Source organism: Anas platyrhynchos, chromosome 8 (assembly GCF_047663525.1).
Source record: "Anas platyrhynchos isolate ZD024472 breed Pekin duck chromosome 8, IASCAAS_PekinDuck_T2T, whole genome shotgun sequence".
Classification (NCBI taxonomy): domain Eukaryota; kingdom Metazoa; phylum Chordata; class Aves; order Anseriformes; family Anatidae; genus Anas; species Anas platyrhynchos.
The window spans coordinates 38,822,009-38,836,091 of NC_092594.1; positions in this window are offsets into that span (position 1 = coordinate 38,822,009).

Below are 14,083 nucleotides of genomic sequence, written 5' to 3' on the forward strand. Positions count from 1 at the left end.
TTTTTTATATTGTCATAGCAGGCTTACAGTCTACCAGTCAGTGAAAAGGATGTATGTGTTATTAAGGTGAATAAGAAATGCAGTCACAAAAAACCTTTGCAAGCAGAAATTGAAATTACTGGGGTTTCCCCTGGAGAGTATAGATTATCAAAACCTCAAGCTTTAGAATATCAAGAAATAAAGCTTATTAATGTATATATTTATATATATTTTTTCTGATGGTGATTTTTATTAAAATTTTCAGGCTGCTCATGTCAGGCTGTATTTCGTTATACACAGCAAGGCAGTGCAGAGATGCCTGAGCTACAGGTGACTGACTGCCACACAGAAAGAAAATCAGCAGGGAAATGTAACCTGCATGGAGCTTTTGCCTCCACAGTCAGATTGTTTCCAGTACCTTGCTTGAATTTGTTTGTTCAAGCAGACTGAGTATTAACAGACTGAATTTTAGCTGCCGTGCTGCTGAGGAAGCAGCAGCAACAGGTTAACACGCTCACTTCGCCACGCAGCCGAGGAAAGCAGCCACTGTCAGACGCACGTCTGGGGACTGCTCTGCATTTTCCCTAGTGGAGTGAGTAGCAGATTATGGCCAAGCTCACACTATGTCTTCTGGGATGTCGTGCTTGATTTCTCATATTTACATTAGTGGAGATAAAATACTGGGAGTTAATTTTGTAGGCTGTCATAACCATTGACGCAAACACTATGCCCATTCACTCAAACCAGAATTCTGGAGTTTATTCAGTCAAGCAAATCCACTGAATGGATTTATGCCTGGGTCAGGAAGCCTGCACAGAGCCCTGGGACCCCTCTCTCGTCAGAGCCAGAGGCAACCAGGGAGCAGCAGAGCCCCTGTGCAGCACGGGGCGATGCCCGGTGCCCGTGCCCTCAGCGCAGCTTCCAGAAGCTGCCGCTCAGGGAATGTCCGAGGAGCAATGCTGGATGCTGAGTAAATGCTTTCTTTCATGTCCTATAGCTGCTATCCAAAGGTGACACTGCAGTGTTAGGGAGCACTGTGTCCTCGTGGTGATGGGACAGTGCAGTGACAGCTGCTGCTGCCCCCCCCCACTGACAGAAACCCCTCCTGCCAGTCCTTGGAGGGTGCAGAAGGGGAGCCAGTGTGGGGCCAGTGACTCTGCCAGTCTGCTTTCGTGCTGCACTTACCAAGTCCTTAACAGAAACAACACAAGATGCAAAGCAAAGTCTGTAGAAGAAAAGGGAATTCTCTACTTTGTCATTTGTGGCTTTTCAAAACAATCCTGCTTAACAAGAAATCGTGTTCAATGATCAGTCCATCTGCAGGAAAAAGAGAATATTACGTAGCTGGTATGAGAAAGATGGAAGCACTTTCTGATGGAAAGTCCAGTGCTGTATGCTCATCACATTTTGTTAGGAAATGTACTATGCTCGTGTATGAGTTTGAAAAAAAAAAAATCCATTTCTCATCTTTGTCAAGATAGGGAGAGAGAGAAAAACCTTTTCTGTAACGAACGAATGAACAAAAGACAACAAAATTCAAGGTCACAGCTAAATATAACACATAAAGAAAAAGAAAGCAAGCCCAACAGGCATCAAGAGTCTATTCAGATACAGTAATCTAATGAAACCAATTGTCCCTGACCTATTCTATTAACATTCTGAAAATGCAAAGCACACACTTGCAGCCTATGTAGTTGGGAAAATTTAAAAAAAAAAAAAAAATTAAAAAAAAAGGAAAGAAAAACAGACAGGAGGGTCCTTAGAGCGATACCAACACCTAAGAGAAAGAAGACAAAGACAAGGCTAAAGTTCCTTGTCAGGGCTATTGACCTTCTGCCCTGTGTAGCAGCACTACCTAGACCAGATGCCATGACCTAGCCATGTTGTCCACTAACAACCCCAGTATTCACAGGCAGCTCTGAGTGCAGAAAGCCAGCCTCTGAACACTTTCAACTTAAGATATATGCATATAATTTTTAATATTTGAAGTCACTCACATTACAAAAGAAATCTTTTAATGCTCTTAAAGGCATCAATCCCCCATGTACGCCCATCTCTGACGTGCCAATGCAGGAGGTGTCTGCAGTCACGGTGAGCTTGCCCACCTCCTGGCAGCAGCAAAGCGAGAGGCAGCACAGGCTGCAGCCACCCAGCACCAGGCCAAGGTTTTGCTGCCACGGCTTTGTTGCTGCCTCTAGATATGCTGCAGTTCCCCCTCCTGAGTGCAGCAGATTTGGGTTATGCTCTCCAGTTCATGAGCAGCTGTCTGGCCAGCCTGCAGCAAACTTCAGATGATGTGAGGGAAGGGCAGGCAATATCAGCGGCATTCATTGTAGAGAAATGCTTAAACTCTACTTAGGACTCTGACAGAGAAGGGATGTCACAGCAGAGAGAAGATGAATGGAACCACTCCAATCCTCAGCACTTTTCTGCAGTGAGAGCAGTGCTTCTGCAGCAGAGGGGTTGCCAGAGCACACCTGGTGAGGAAAGAACTTCCACGTGATCCTGGGCCGTGCTCAGGACAGTTTGGTTGTCACGGTTTTATGACTTGAATGTGCCAGAAGAGAGACAAATGATTCTAATTTGTCTTCTCTGAGATCATTGTGGCATAAAGGTATGAAGTGTATAAAGGTATTAAGAGATGCTTGGAGCCCAAAATAACACTCCACAATCCTGGCTCTTCAGGGTGAGACCTGTCTGATGCAGCAGGAATTGTCCTTAGCAATTTCCTGAACTTTCCCCTCTCCCTTACACTCGAATTCAGTAAATTGTTCAGAGACATCAGCAACAGATAAAAAAGTTTGAATTGTTCCTATGAAGAAAATTCAAAGTTTTGGAATGAGAAAAAACTTCAGTATTTCTCACTGGTCTGCTGAAAGAGGCAGATGCAGGCAAGCAAGACAATTCCTCTTGTCTCTCTTGAAGCAATGTGATGGCTTTCATTTCACCTTTAACCTTTTGGAATATGGAACCTTTAGAAAAATCACTAATGGAAATTCCTGTACTGGTGGCTGAAATAAAATAGAAGCATAAAAATCAAAAACATAAGGAATTTTATTAATGCTGAATATCAAAAATAATGGCAGGGAGAAAGCACCAGTTAGCAAACGGGCCCTTTAGATAAATGTCACATAGTGAGTATTTGCATTAATTTGCTGCACAGATTGTTCTGGCATGTCATATTCTGGACAAAATGTAAGAGCCGTGCCTTCCGTGGCATTTCAGAGCTGGAGGTGCACGGACTGAACCCGAGAATCCTTGCCGAGTGTTTTGTTTCTTACAATATTTTTTACTTGAAACGGCATGTGCTTATCTTTAAGCACTACACTGTGCAGGTTCCCATAATTTGCATTTCAAACTTGGTAGAGGGAGAAGAATAAAAATACATAAGACAAATTTTACCGTTATCTCTGAATTTCTGTGGTTTTATCAGTTGCTCTCAGAATCCAGCATGTCTCTGGAAGGTTGTTTTTTAGAGATAAAAATAGGAATTCCAGATAGCTAAAGCAAAATATGTTGATTAAAAAGGAAGAAAAAATTACTGGAGGAAAAGCATATACCTGTGTATTAAAACGATCCTCCAAAATCATGAACAAAGTGTAAAATATGCATTTTTAATTGTGGGAGAAATTTCCTGAAAAGATTCAGTCATAATCTTTATCAAACTGAGACAGCTTCTCACTGCTATCATGTTGGGTTGCAAGTAACCATAGCTTTGATCACACAAATCCTTGCTATTCCAAGAAATTGCTCTGAAACAGTTTTTTTTATCAATAGCAATGCAGTTATAAATGTGTACATGAGCGGTGGCTCTGAATCCAGCTTGTGTCCCCTTCTGCATTCTTTCTAGTGACAGTGAAATTTCTTTCAACTCCACTGCCAGCCTTCAATCATGTAAATGCGTATTGAAACTTACTTAAGAGTAAAGGAAAGTTTACTCTGCTTTTTCAGAAGGATCCTGGAGATGGGAGGTTTCTTAAGGATGGCAGTCCCACCTGAAACCCTCCGATGAAGACTGAGAGTCAGTTATTAAATCAAGCATCTGTCACATTCCTCAACCTTTGAAATTTCAGTCCTGAAAGATATCTTGGGATAGGTATTTGTAATAATTATTGAAGCATTTGCATTACTTTATGTTGCAAAAGACAAATCCTGACCATGCAAATGCAGACAAGTATTCTGGTAGTACTAAACCAGACTGAGAAAGTAGAACCGATCAAAAATATTGAGAAAAAAGGGGTTGGTTTCAACCAGGATTACCTCTCCAGTTAAATTTCCTAGGCAGCCAAACAAAAGGTTATGCCACTACAAATAAGAAACAGAGAAGGAATAAATATCTGGTGCTGGAGGAAAGGAAGAATGTTTCTTTTGGTGCCAATGCTGGTTTAATGTGACTATGAAATACCAGCTGGTGTAGCCCATTTAAAATCAAAGTGTAACTGAATTATACTTTGCTTGTGCACTTGTGTGCTCAGAAGCACACCTAGGTGTGCAGCACCTGTACTCCTTTTCATGTCATCTTGGAGTGTGTATGCAAAACACTCTGTTTTCCTAATTCTATTGGCAAAGTTTGACCAACATACATTCCTTTTACAAGTTCAGGTATGGAAAACTGCCTGCTTTCCTTTCAATCTTCAGTTCTATATAAACAGAAATACCCACATTTATATTTTGGCTGATTCGTAGGCAATTCATAGAGTGTAATCTATTGCGAGAGAGACGAGGAACAAAATTTTAGTTTTCCTCCTGAAACTCTCAAAGCTTTTACTAAACAAATTGCTTTTATTTGAGTAATAGATTTTAAATCTTTTCAGATCAAACTTTCTCTCTTAAAATTTCTACGGTAGTAGAGTCGACATTCCATACTGGAAGCTAGCTATTAAAACTGGGGGAATGCATGAACCACAAAAAGCGTAACACCGAGACACCAAATTAATGGAGGAAACACAGTGAAATCACAAGGATCCAAAAAAAAAAAAAAAAAGCCTTTTCAACAGGGTGAATTATTTCTTTAATCCAAAGATGCTGTGTGTGTGTTTGTGTTTGTGTGTGTATTTCACTTACCAGCTGTAGCTGTCTTTCAACAGATTCAACAGATGAAGAAAATCAAATTAATATCCTCCCATGGGTGCCAAAATGTCTCACCATGGGCCTAAGCACCCCTCTCTGAATGTTTCTTAAAGGAAATACAATTATTTGAGAAGTTGCCTAAAAACCTCTGAGAGATGAACAGGCAGGCTGGTATAAACAGTTCTTTTCATAGCTGTTTACTTCCTTTTGTATCCTTTTGCAACTGAGGACAATTAGACAAATGAGAAGCTCCAGGCATTTGTGAATGATGTAGGTAAACACAAAAAAACTGATGCGTGTTTTTGACATTTGCAGCTCTGAACATCAAAAGGAGGAGAACATGAGGCAGCAATAGTCAGGTTTCTGAAACTACTGATAAATATTTGATTATTCTACTAACAAATATAGGTGAATATTTTGGGTTATGCATTTCCAGTTCATAAAGAGTTTTGCCTTCGGAACGGTTCAGCTCAGCTGGTTATTTGTGAGAAATTAATTTATTACTGTATGGAGGTTTCTCAGGATAACTAAAGCAACTCCTGTTCATGGAGCACTTAATAACAGTGGCCCTCGGATTGAGAACAAAAGCAATATGATTTACTCTTAGGCACTGCTCTTCTGTGAAAAACTGTCATTAGAAAAGCCCATATGCAGCCTTACTGTTTAAAGAGGAAATATAAAGCACCTTCAAGTGTGAACAGCGCGCTTTGTTTTCTAGAGCTACAAATGTTAACTGCTCCAATAAAACAGAGTGCCAGCACCGCACGCATCTGTGTAAAAGGGGTGGCATTGTTTATACATCTGCTTAATATTTCCTCTGAATTTGTATTTGGACATGAAAAAAAAAATACTTGCAAAAGTCCATCCCTAAACATGGTTGTCCCTGGTTCTTTGCCTCCACAAGGGAATACAGGAAGATCCAGCCTCTGAAATTAGAGAGGAACAACCAAAGAGTCAGCAGTGGACTAGAAAAGCATTAAAAGTACCAGGAGATTAGGAAAGTTTACCTTTTCTTCCACATTGCCCCTCATCATGTTGCACACGAACTCAGACACAGTGTTTGTTAAAATGAAAATAAATAAATATAGAGATCTTGGCACTGGGGAGTGCTCCCACGGGGAATCAGATCTGAGCAGGCTGGCTGCCTGCTGCCCAGCGGCGGTGGCACTCTCTGCTGAGCAGCCCTTGCAGGGACAGCTGCAGTTGCTCTGGGAAAGACTCCTCAAGTCACTGTTTTGCTCACTTCTCATGATACACTTGACCACAGCCTCACAGGACTGCGCAGTCTTGTGTGTGGGTCTAGCACATCATCTAGGTTTCAAACTGGTCCATTTCCTCACCAAACCCATTGCCTTACCATGCAGATAGCTTGCTGGGGAGTTCCTGGACCACCCAGTGACTGTGGAGTATGTGGCATGCAGAAGGGTGCAGCCAAGGTACCCAGATAGACCACGGTTGTACTTGAAAAATAACCTTGATTTTCATGCTTACAGCTTGCTTGTAACTCAAGCTTCTCAGCTCTTGCCACAATCACACCATTCACAGTGGATATATGGAATATTTTGAAGTAACAAGGTACTCAGCACAAGAAAGAGTTGTCCTGTTATTCTGAACTCAACAGTATCCTTTGATGCTCTTCAGGATTCTCAGAGAGATGGTAAATATGCATCTTCAAGATAGCAAAACTGTGCAGAAAGAATATAAATGGCCATTCTGAGGTGTTCAAATAGGCTCTTGATGGTGTACTTCAGACCCTATGACTGAAAATCAAGACTATTGATCAAAACTTGTTCACCCAAAGAAGACTGTCTGGGAAAAATTTCCAAACTCAGATGCCTCACATTTGAGCTGCTAAACTGATTTGAGTTTGAGACAGATACGGCGGGACCTCTGCAGACCCGCAATCGCATCTTTGTGCATTACCAAGTTCACCTCAGTACGATCACAAAAGCTGCTTCTAGAATTCATAAATTTAGCACTTGCTGAACAGATTCCAAAAACTTTGGAGAACATTTTAAAATGCAATGTTTTCCTGGCAGGTGACACTGATCATTGACAAAGTATTATGTTCTAGATCATGTCTGGTTTTAGTATAAAAATGCACGTCTGAAGGGAATAAATGCAAGGAAACTATCCCCTTGGCTACCTAAATATAACTAGGCACAGCTGTTATTAGCCTGCCATAAATTAACACACCTCCCTGGACTAGTGCTTCTACACTGGATGGCCTATTAAACAGAAGTGTTTGGTTAGAGGAGACTTAAGAATAGCTCAGTGCAGCAGGGGGAACCATTTGCCTGCACATTAGAGATCTTGGGAAAGTAATTAACACACAGAGTATAATGTTTGGCAGATTTCTTCCAGGGTACTGATAATCCAAAACCTGCCTGCACATCAGTGCCATGGTCCAGCCCCAGTTAGAGGAAAATGGCCTGGATCTATATAAACAACGTGCAGTGGGGAGAGGTAGAAGATCTGGCCCCATTATGCTGGGGCCCAGAAGTGATATAAATACATAATTTGAGACTCATTTAGGAAAATGTCTGCAGCTGCAGTGGCGATAAATCAACTGGCCAGCAAGCACTCTGAGAGCTTTTATTTTTTTTTCTTAAGTAAGAGCAGTGTTATTCCTCCTGGTTGATGCCCATGTTATGTAAAACAGTCACGTAAGGGAAAGCTGTGGATTTTACTTTCCACGTAATGCCATGAAAGTGGTTTAATCAGGTTCAGGCGGGGAGGGTGCGGCACTTTGCTGCTGGTGTTAAGCCTAAGTAAACTGCAATAGAAATTGAAGCCGTTGCTACTGGCTGAACTGTGGCCCTGGATTAAGCTGAAATCTTGCTAGTGTCATGCTGGGACTATTGAAGAGTTATAATCCCATTGGTCTGAACCAGCAACAGGCAGCTTCACTCACATAATAAAGAGCAGGAGGGAATCTTCCCCGAGTGATTACCACATGAGTAGAGACTGGCTGCTTCAGAAAGTGAGACTGTGAAGACCATTACAAAATTACCACGCTCAAGTAAGACAGAATTGTTCCTGTTCTCTTCATTGCTCTTGTGGCTTAGCTGATTTTATATTTTTTCCCAGTGATAGACACTGTATTATATATTGTTGTAATCAGTAAGATTCCAGTGCCACAAATAATGTTGCTCGCACAATGTGTGACTTTGTTTTATGAATCCACATTAATGTATTAAATTAGATTTCACAGGAGATAGCTTTTGCTGCAGTGCATTCAGAGAGCACATTTCTAAAGAGACAGCTGCCTGGACAGCCTTGTGTTTGAGCTTTGGTCATCAACCTGCAAAATGGATTTTACAAAAAGCAAGGAAGGGCACGGACAATCAGAGGGCACAGGACAATCGAAGTCAGTATGAGGAGGCATTCCTTGCTTCCAGCTGCTGCTTTCTTTAAGACACATCTGGCGAACACCTACAGCTTTGGTAGTCCTACTGACTTTAGCTCAATGCTTGTTGTGAATAATCTCTGATGCAGGACAGATAAAAATTGATGAAAACTGCTTTTGTGAAGAATCACGGGGCAGAGACCTCCCCTCTGAGGGGTCCGGCTGGCTTCTCAGAGCGTGCTGCAGCTGCACTTACCTTCAGGGCCTTGATTTTTCCCAAAGCTGCTAAAGAGTAACAGTACACATTTAGCAGCTCACAATATCTGAAATACAGCCTATTCTTTTAGGTTCCTCAGTCTAGCAGGAGAAAAAGATTTCCCAATGACTATCAACAATGAGTAACAGTCAGATTACTCAGTAACGGTCTTGTTTTAATGTTAGAAATAATGGTAGCAAATAAAAACCTGCTTTGAAACGACCTTTGTGCATGAATCACGATAGCCATGCCAGTGTGACTCGCTGTGCTTGGCGGCCAGGCAAGGTCCAAGGTCTGCTGCACTCCCACATCTACTGGCTGTGAAGCAGGAGCAGAGTGAGCATGCTGGTAAGTGCAGCCCCCGAAACTTATCATCATACTCCCGTGACACAAGTGTTAAATTACAGGCTGAAAAGGCACCAAGTGCTTAACTTATATTTATATATAAATAATGCAGTGCAGAGGCACTGGTACTTGGGGGGGCTCGTCGGGGAGCTGCAGCAGGAGCCTCGGAGACCAGGGGCACGTCTGTGTAGCGTAAGGAGGAGCCGTGCAGCGAAACCTCAGCCAGATGTAAATGAGATGCAAATGTTAGCACAGCGAGTTAACATCCACCTCCTCCAGGCACATTTACCCACCTTGTGGGATGTGGGGCTGTGCATCATAGTCTGGCACTCAGCTTCACCGAAATACCTGCTGATGTCTGGCAGTGTCGGTACAAACACAAAATATTTATTCCTGAGGTACGAAGCTAACCCATTTGTAACGTTGCATTCCTCAGATATTCCCAGATAGCCTGATGCTTCGGTTTCCTCTTTAGCCATTACTGATCCATAAGATAAGGACTAATTTTAAGTGTTAAATGAGAGAAAGAATGCATAGATTAGGTTATTTGGAAAAGTTGTGCCTGCTAGTCAGGTGCTGCAGGGTACTGTGGTCGTACCGTGGTGGAGCCGCCTGCACTCACCTCCATGCCAGCGCCGCTGCCAGGCTGCAGGCAGCGCCTGGACATCCTCTTGCTGCTCAGGCACTACCTTTAAGGAAAACTGCCACCAAAAAAAACAAAAGTGAAAGGGCCCTGGGAACGTGAGGAGCATGCCCGATTTACTGTGAGGACTGTCTCATCACGCTACCCACAGCGATGGGACTTGCCCCTTTTTGCCAAAGTTGTATGTCTGCCTTGTGTTCAGAGGGATGACGCAAATGTACAGAAAATTCATGCTCTTTGCAAAACAGACCCAGAAGACTATTTGCAGTAAATAAGAACTTTCATCATTCTGATCTTTCTGCTATAAACTGATCTGGAGAGGTCACATTTTTAAAAGACATTTCTCTAACTCTTCCCCAGCAGGAAAGGGGAAGAGGCATATTTGTTCAGTTGTGAAGTGCTGTGATATTGCAGATTTGTCCTCTATAACTTTCCTGGTGTGTATCAGTCCATAAAACTATAGAGCAATAGAGAAAAAAAATATGTCTTGAAAAGGTGATCTCTGGCATTAGACGGTAGACAGAAATCATCAGTAACTTCCACCCGGCAGCATGTAAGAAGGTATAATGATCCAGAGACATCGCAAGGCATCACTTTATGCCCATTGTGTTGATAGCAGGGTTGGTAGCAGGACTACACCGGTATTACAGAAAGTGACTGTCATCATAGCGTCTTCAGAAACCAGTCAGCTAATAAAGACAAAGTTTGTTTTCTGTTGTTTTTGTTCTTTTTTTAAAAGCATAGGCAATAATACCTGTTCAGCTCAGGTGTCTCGGAAAAAATGAGCCTTTCTACCAAGAAAGGACAGACTGGGGGAAGCATAAGGCATCAGCAGATATTTATTTTTTGGAAGAAAGAACACAAAACACTGTAGCAGCAAGATTTGTGCTTGTTGAAAGATAGTACTAGGGCTGTAGGCAACATTTATCAGACACAGTCACAAAAGTCTAGTGTGGGATTTACTACTGCCTATCACTGGGAGAAAAACAAGAACCACCAACAATGACTAATGGAGCCTGCATTTGTTCAAGCAAATCAAATATCCTATTAAAAATGTTAGTTGGCACTTCCAGGGAGGAAAAGCAAGAAAGTACATTTTCCAGACAGGCTGTTCATTAGAAACAAATCTAATGGAAGCTTTTCCCTGGTGGCCTGGCCAGCAAGCTGGCCAGAATCCAGCTGCCTTGTATGTAAGGCGTTAGGATGTGGAGGACTGGCCTTAGCCACTCAGGATGGTCATAGGCTTGTGTGGGTTACTGAGTCACTTCTTATCCAGATACAAATATTTTCTTACCTCTGACGTGAAAGGAAGAACCAAATGCTTCCCTCTTGAAAATCTGATCTCTTAGGGGTGCTCTGGCCAGGTCTCCTGGTAAAAGCCTGTCCTGGCCGTCAGCAGTCAGCTGGTGCCAGTGGCAAACCTGGCCAGGACACGAGTCAGCAGCAGAGGGAGGGTTGATTTGTGTTCCTGGAGAGGTGGGAAGTTTGTTGTAGCCAAAATGTGACATGGGTCATGTTATAGGGGAGTGTCCTCCTTCATGCCTGGTCACACCAAGGGATGTTTCCTTTCACCTGGGCTACTTGACACGGGGCTGCAGCTGTAACGAGGACAAGGTGCACAGCGAATAACTCCTCCTTTCTGAGTCCTTCAGCCACTTCCCTGGCAGCCCATTCCAACGCTGCACAACCTTCCAGTAGAGATTTCTCCTAATAGCCAGCCTAAACCTCCCCTGGCACAACTTGAGGCCATTTGCCCTCATCACTTGGTGCTTAGGAGAAGATCCTGATCCCCACCTTGCTACCACCTCCGTTAAGGTCATTGTAAAGTACAATAAGGTTTCCTCTGAGCCTTCTTTTCTCCAGGATGAACAATCCCAGCTCCCTCAGCTGCTCCTCTTAAGACTTGTTCTCTAAAGTCACTAAGAGTCTAAGTCATTGAGTCACCATCATTGAATCACTATAAACAAGAAGCAAAAAAAAAAAAAATACTTAAAAGTATCTTGCAGTAAAATTCTCTATCATATTTTGGTGACATATTATCATCAATTAACTTGATATAGGCTGAGGTATTCAAAGAAGTACATTTTAGTTATTCCCACCAAAAATTGTCAGGACACATTTTGCCTCTTTTTTTGTCCCTCTGTTTGAAAATAATTGTGGTGAGGGAGATCGAACGATATATTTTAATTTTAATAAAGATAATTATTAGAGAAGATCCTATTGTGAAAGATGACATTTAAAATGTTCTTGTACATTTCTTACTGCTATAGGATTTAAATGTACAAATTCTCTTTTTCTCACAATCTGAAAGGTCAGGTAAAGAATCTATATGGGACATGAATACCTAAATGTGTATGGGGGATAGAAAAAACAAAAGATATTGCAAGGTAGTCTTTACTCTGATGGTAATCTATCTTTTTTAAGCATTCTTTGCTTTCCATGTATTAATTAAAGCATAAACTGTCCGTTAAGCTTATCTTTACGAAGTAGGAACTATTAATATTCTTCAATTTTTGTGCTTCTTTTTATTAGCTTTTCAGCTAAGGCACAGAAACGCCAGCTGAACCAATTAGCTGTCTAAAGTTTAAGGCTTATTAAACATGCTAAGAAATGCAATTCTTGAATGTACAGTAATGAGGTACCTTAAAATGCAAGAGAGTGGGCAGATGCAATCAATCAAAATAAATCCACCGGTGATACTCTCTTTAACATTTTATTGGTAACTATAAAGTGAAAGTAGACCAGCAGTGATCAGAATAGAAACCCTTTGATTAAAATTCAATTTGTTTTCCCTTCCCATAGTTGAGAAGACTCCATTCAGCAGGTAAGGGTGAATGCACTCTGGGAAAAACAAACAATTAAATGAGGCCATCATCTGACTCAGATCCGGAAAAATAAACCTTGTGCTTCTCCCTGAAAGAAGCAGCCTGGCATCACACATTAGCATTGTAAAAAGAGTGGAATAAATCTGACAACTGGAAACATTGTGCATTTTAGATAAATATTTTTGTTGTTGTTGCCTGAGACCATATATTTTTGTTTTCAACTCATTAACCTGAAGACAGAAAGAAATTAATTCTTGGGAGTGCTGTAATGCCATCACTGGGAGTGTTGCAAGGTTCAGCACTCGATGCAATTCATTTCCCCACCGCGTAGCCCTGGCACTCGGTGTAATTCCAGAACATGCAGATGGGAGCTGGTACCACAGTGGCAAGGGTGCTTTTGTGCTCGGAGGAAGCCCCGTTACTGGGGGCTGTCCTGCTTGGACTGACTGCTTCTCGAGCACACCGTGGGGACAAGGACGGGTCGGTCGGTTTTGTCAGCAGGGCTCCTGGGCTAAGCACTTGTTTGTAAGCGAGGCTTTCCAGACTGTGTGCTCCGAAGTGGCACTAAATGCTTTGCATGTAAAAGCCACCTCCCCTGCTTTGAAGCTGTACCCCTGGCCTTCTGGATTTTATCCTCTTCTAAACCTGGATTCTCTTTGGGCTGTGACCTCTCGGAAGGGGCTGAGTGAGCGGCTGTCCTCATGGAGTTAAGCCAGAGAGGGACCTAAGTGTAACAGCCACCCTCAGCTACTACACATAACCCGTGCTTATAGACACACCTCCAACTTTGTGACTTTGTCCAGCCAGAATGCATGCAATTTGATGTAAAAAAGACTTTTTTTTTTTTTTTTTTTTTTTTTTCAGTGAAACAAGACAATGTCAAGGAAATGCACACCGGCATCACCACGGCCAAAAGCTGTGCTGAGCAGCCGCTTCACAGAGTACATGGTGTGCTCCCAGCTCCAAAGAAAATCAGACTCATTCATGCCTAAAAGCCTAAAGAGAGCATGGCTGCCCTTCCCAGGCCATAGGGGAACAGGCCCTGGGGCTGAGGGCTTCATGCCCCCAGCCCTTGGCCTCTCCCCACAGCCCCCGGTACCACTCACCACCAGGTGCCGTACTCCAGCCCCAGCCCCTGCCCACAATGAGGACAAATCTCGAGGGAAAGCCTGATATCACAGCTGGATATTTGAATACCACAGCAGTGAACAGCTTGCTTGGCCAAGAACTAGCGTGATGTGAGTTCTCACCCAGCTTTTGATAAATCTCTTCCAGGCAGCAGCAGAGTCCCCGTGCTGGGGGCTGCGCTGCCACCAGGCTTGGCACAGGCACCCCACAGGAAAAAGTGATGTTCACCATGTTTGTGCAGCTCTTTCTGGAGATAATTAATGCTATGATACGTGGTGTATCAAAGGTACAACTGCTTGGGGAAGTGTAGCATCACAATCTTCAGATCCTGTGCTAATTTCTGTGAGTTTTTGTATTCAGCCTGCCTCAATTCCCTCTGAACTATCAATTCATCAAGCCAGGCTCATTTGGGATGCAGCTGCTCCACGTCTCCTGGGGTCTTACAGATCTCAGTGAGCAGCTTCATTCCCACCTCCCTGCCACAAGCT